At 37.4% G+C, this 5,973-nt stretch overlaps 1 non-coding gene across 1 annotated transcript; it reads left to right on the top strand.

Annotated features, from left to right (window-relative positions):
* The first annotated feature begins 4,284 nt into the window (after positions 1-4,284).
* Positions 4,285-4,391, top strand: LOC128280275 (small nucleolar RNA R71). Its single transcript, XR_008270455.1, has one exon. It is a non-coding gene; the product is annotated as a small nucleolar RNA R71 (small nucleolar RNA).
* The last annotated feature ends 1,582 nt before the right edge of the window (positions 4,392-5,973 follow it).

Raw genomic sequence — 5,973 nt, forward strand, 5'->3', positions numbered from 1 at the left:
AAGAGTTTAAGGAATTTACCAAATTGTTCATCTGAGCGGTCTTTCCTTGTCGTGTTGGGGTATGTCACATGAGGTTTATATTCGACATTCACCATTTTGTTTTTATTGTGATCTACCTTACCTTGACCTTTGCTTACCACATTTTCTTGCCTCGGTTCTGGTTCAGGCTCAACGACTCCGTCTTCATCTTGAACATTAATCGCGTTGAGCTATTCCCTTGGGTTAGGTTCGATATTACTCGGCAAACTACCTTGTGGTCATTCGGAGATTAGTTTGGAAAGCTAGCCTATCTGTGTTTCGAGCCCTTGGATCGACGCTTGTTGATTTTAAGTGCTGTCCCGGTGTTCTGAAAATGAGTTTCTAACACCTATATAAACTTTGAGAGCATCTCTTCAGGGTTCGACTTCTTTTCCTGTTGGTAGGGTGGTTGTTGGTAGCCTGGAGGTGGTTGTCGTCTTTGATTTCCTTGACTGCCCCACGAGAAATTGGGGTGGTTCCTCCAACCTGCATTGTAAGTGTTACTATATGGATTGTTTTGAGGTCGAGGATTATTACCCATGTAATTTAATTGCTCGTTATCGATGTTGTGGCCATAGGGTTGGTATTCCGAATGGCTTGTTCCACCTCCACTTGCTTCGCACTGCATTACAGGGTGAACCTGTGAAGAACTAAGAAAACCATCAATTTTCTTATTCAAGAGTTCTACCTGATTAGAGAGCATGGTGACCAAATTGACATTATAAACGCCGACTATTATTGTTGGCTTTGTCCTCATGACTTGCCACTGATAGTTATTCAGTGACATCTCCTCTATAAACTCATAGGCATCTTCAAGTGTTTTATTATTGATGGTTCCGCCAGCAGCTGCGTCAACCATTTGTCGAGTCAAAGGATTCAGACTATTATGGAACGTTTGAACCTATAGCCAAAGTGGTAACCCATGGTGAGGGCACCTTCTCAAAATGTCCTTGTATCTCTAACATGCATCGTAGAGTGTTCCTAAATCCATCTACACAAAAGAAGAGATATCATTACGTTATTTAGCCGTTTTAACAAGCGAAAAATATTTTAGTAAAAATTTTTCGGACATTTGTTCCCAAGTAGTAATTGAACCTCATGGTAACAAGTTCAACCACTATTTAGCCTTGTTTCTTAATGAAATGGGAAACAACCGAACACGTATAGCATCATCAGAGACGCCATTGATTTTAAATGTATCGCAGAATTCCAGGAAGTTTTCTAAGTGAGCGTTGGGATCTTCATCCTGCAAACCGTCAAACTGAACAAATTGCTATATCATTTGAATAGTGTTAGGTTTCAGTTCAAAAGTATTTGCAGCTACAGCAGGTCAACTATGCTTGATTTAGTTCCTGTTGAAGAAAGTTTAGCATAATCATACATAGTGCGTGGAGCAGGATTTTGATTAACCGCAACTGCAAGAGGCAGCTGATTGTCTTGGTTTTTAGCCATCTCTTCGGTTGGGGGTTGAGTATCGTCGTCTTGCTCGTTCTCTATGTATCTTAAGCTTCACCTTATTTCTCTTTGGTTTCTGCGAGCTGTACGATTGATTTCTTCGTCAAAAATTAGTGGTCCTGACGGGTTTCTTCTAGTCATAAACTATAAAAACCTGTCAAGAAAAGGAAAAAGTAAATTAATAAGTAATAATAAAAAAATTAAATTGCAAGAAAAATAAATGGCTAAAGTAATAAAAATTGAGCAATCCTAATATCTTAGTTCCCTGGCAACGGTGCCAAATACTTGATCGCATGATTTCGTCATAGGTTTTAAATATTTATAATTAATCGTTCTTAAAACTAACTATTATCACAATGTAGGCAAGTGTACCTATCGAATAGTAGTAAAGTTTTAGCAAGACCGGATTGTTGAACCCAAAGGAACTAAAAGTACTAGTAATGACTGTCTTTTTATTATCTAGCCTAAGAATAAAGAGGTTTTGTTTTTAACTAACTAATTATCTAAACTAAGAATCCACAGAGAATAGAATTGGGTAATTGCTTTTAGGAAAATCAATTTAATTAAGACAATACCTAAGGAAAAAATCCACCTAGACTGTACTTGTTATTCTGGCTCCGAATCAGATGATTTATTCATTTAACTTGTTCCATAAAGATCCCTATGTTATGTTATTATCCCTATTCAAGACTAATAACGTCTAATCCCTAGATTGAATAATTGAGACCTTTCTCTAATTAACACCCTAGAGTTGCATTAACTCGATCCATGGATCCCCTTATTAGGTTTCACCCTAATCCAGCAAAATCTTGTCACCCTATGTCTAGGCGCGCAATCAACTCCACTTAATTATGACAAATGTTCTCTTAGACAGGGTCTATTCCTCCACTAAATAAGAGCTTATCTTGAATCAGAATCCTGGGATATCAAAACAAGAATTAGGAACACATAATTAAGAACAAGTTAAATATTTATCATAAAATTCAGAAAATAATAACAAGATTCGTCTTAGGTTTCATTCCCCTAAGGTATTTAGGGGATTTAGTTCATAACTAAATAAGAAAACATCTCAGAATAATAAAGAATACAAAACATAAAGAAAACCCAAAACTCCTAAAGGGAAATTGAGGAGAGATCTTCAGTCTTGATGATGAATCCAGCTTCTGAGATAGATCAATCGGATTTCTTAGGGTAATTCCTTACCCCCTACACTGTGTGTCCCCCCTCTTCCTCCTCTAGGGTGTATTTATAGGCTTTGGAATGCCTAAGAGCCCTCAAAATTAGCCTTTTTCGAATTGGACTCAACTTGGGCTCGGCAGAGACACGCCCATGTGAATCGTGCTTCGAAACTGCCAAATTGTTTCGTCTCCCACACGAAGTGTGAGTTCACCTGTGCCCACATCAATTTTTGTTTTAGCGGTGGCTAAAAAAGGTCTCCCTAAAATTAAAGGAACATTACTATCCTCCACTATGTCTAGAACAACGAAATCAACTGGAAATATAAATTTGTCAATTTTAATGAGTACATCTTCAATAATCCCCTTAGGAAATCTGATTGTTTTATCGGCTAGTTGAATACTCATGCTAGTTTGTTTGGGTTTCCCAAGACCTAGTTGCTTAAACATTTTGTAATGCATGACATTGATACTAGCCCCTAAATCAGCCACAGCATTATTAACATCTAGGCTACCAATTAAATAAGGAATCATAAAACTCCCTAGATCTTTTAATTTTTTGGCCAGCTTATTCTGTAGTATGGCTGAGGAAACCGCATTTAGCTCTACATACGACGCCTCATCCAACTTCCACTTATTTGTTAAAAGCTCTTTTAAGAATTTAACTGCGTTTGGCATCTGTGAAAGAGCTTCAATAAAAGGTAAGTTAATATGTAACTTCTTTAATAATTTAAGGAATTTATCGAATTGTTCGTCTGTGTGGTCTTTCTTTATCGCGTTGCGGTATGGCACACGAGGTTTGTAGTCTTTACTTACCGATTTTTGGTCATTGTGGTCCACCGCACCTTTACCTTTACTTACTACAGTTTCTTGCCTCAGTTCTGGTTCAGGTGCAACTAACCCTTCCTCATCTTGAATGGTAATTGCATTAAGGTGCTCCCTTGGGTTAGATTCAGTGTCACTCGGTAGGTTACCTTGTGGTCGTTCAGATATCAATTTAATGAGCTGACCTATCTGAGTTTTGAGCCCTTGGATCTACGCTTGTTGTTTCTTAAGTGCTGTCTTGGTATTCTGGAAATGAGTTTCTGACACCGAGATGAATTTTGTTAGCATCTCCTCAAGGTTTGAATTTTTCTCTTGATGGTAAGGTTATTGTTGGAAGCCTGGAGGTTGTGGCGGTCTCTGATTCCCTTGGCCTCCCCATGAGAAATTTGGGTGGTTCCTCCATCCTGCATTTTAAGTATTACTATAAGGATTATTTTGAGAAATTTGGCTCGTTTTCCATGTTGTGGCCATAGGGTGGGTATTCTGAATTGCTGGATCCACCTCCATTTGCTTCGCACTGCATTACTAGGTGAACCTGTGAAGAACCAAGAAAACCGTCAATTTTTCTATTCAAAAGTTCTACCTGATTAGAGAGCATGGTGACTGAATCGACGTTAAAAATGCAAGCTGTTTTCGTTGGTTCTGTCCTCATGACTTGCCACTAATAATTATTCAGTGACATCTTTTCTATAAATTCATAAGCATCCTTAGGTGTCTTATTCTTGATAGTTCCACCAGCAGCTGTGTCAATTATCTATCGAGTCGAAGAATTCAGGCCATTGTGAAACATTTGAACCTGTAGCCAGAGTGTAACCCATGGTGAGGGCACCTTCGCAAAAGGTCCTTCTATCTCTCCCATGCATCATAGAGTGTTTCCAAATCCATCTGTACAAAAGAGGAGATATCATTACGTAATTTGGCTGTTTTAGCCGGCGAAAAATGTAACGCCCCGTACCTAAGACCGTTACCGGAGTCGAACACGGGGTGTTAACGGACTTAATTCATTTGCTTACACAGTTCATTTTAAAATTTCCAGACAAGCTGGCTAACTGCATCACAGTCACTTTAAAAATTATATCTCGAGTTCCAAAACTTGAAAACTAATTCTGTAAATTTTTGCTGAAACTAGACTCATATATCTATCTAAAAATTTTTTTCTAGAATTTTTGGTCGCGAAAATTAGTACAGTTTATTAGTTAAAGCCTCCCCTGTTTCATGGTTCGACTACTCTGACCTTCATGCATTACGACTTAGATATCTCCTTGTACAGGACTTCAATGCTTATTCAATTTATTTCTAATGAAACTAGACTCAAAAAGGAATCTGTGAATATAAGGCATGACTTATAATTATCTTTGGTTAATTTATAGTGAATTTCCAAAGTCAGAACAGGGAATCCAGAAATCGCTCTGGCCCTGTTTCACGAAAACTTAAACATCTCATAAAATACGGCTCATATGGTCGTTCCGTTTCTTCATATGAGAATAGACTCATCAAGATTCAATTACATAATTTATTCATTATTTAATTACATTTCTACTATTTTTAGTGATTTTTCAAACTCACATCTCTGCTGCTGTCAGCATCTAGTTTAAGGTAAATTTCACCTATTTCATAGTTTTCCATGAGTCAACTAGCCATTTGTCATACATAGCACCAAAATGATTGTGATTAACCATTCAAATGGCTAATCATTACCAAGCATTTCCATGCCACTCAATGAACAATATACAAAATGATTATAATGCTATGCTCAAAATATGTATAAGCCATTTTCGCATGGCTATCCGAATATATACATTACCAAAAGGTACTTGATTAACAACAAAGGTCAGTCCTATACATGCCATTATCAAAGTTCAACTAAAAGAGTACCAAAAGGGCTTTGACAGTGTGGACGACTTCGACTTTAACACTCCCGAGTTCGATAGCTGACGAATAAAATCTATAAAACAGAGAATCAAAGCAACGGAATAAGCATTTTAATGCTTAGTAAGTTTAAGTAATGAAATTATTTACGACTAAAGTATAGCGTTCATATGACTAAATGAATAATTGCATATACGCATATTCCCAAAATCACATTTACTTCACGCTTCAACCAAAGATATTCATACACAAGGATCAAACCTAACTAAGGCCTAAGTTTGTTAATCAATTGAGCGAATACTATTTAAAAGAAAATCAACTTTCGATGCATATCTGAAACATACCTTATTGTTTGGATTTTATGAGCGTATTAATTGAAATTATTACAGCAAGATCGCTCATTTCCAAACCCAAGTACCTTGAGGATTTAACCGGATATAACAAATCGCACAAATGCCTTCGGACTTAGCTTTGATATAGTAACTCGCACAAATTCCTTCAGGACTTAGCGGGATATAGTCACTAGCACAAAATGCCTTGGTCTTAGCCCGGATATCGTCACTAAGCGCAAATGCTTTGGGACTTAACCGGATATAGTCACTAGCACAAAGTGCCTTGGTCTTAGCCGGAT

Source organism: Gossypium arboreum, chromosome 8 (assembly GCF_025698485.1).
Source record: "Gossypium arboreum isolate Shixiya-1 chromosome 8, ASM2569848v2, whole genome shotgun sequence".
In the NCBI taxonomy this organism is placed as follows: domain Eukaryota; kingdom Viridiplantae; phylum Streptophyta; class Magnoliopsida; order Malvales; family Malvaceae; genus Gossypium; species Gossypium arboreum.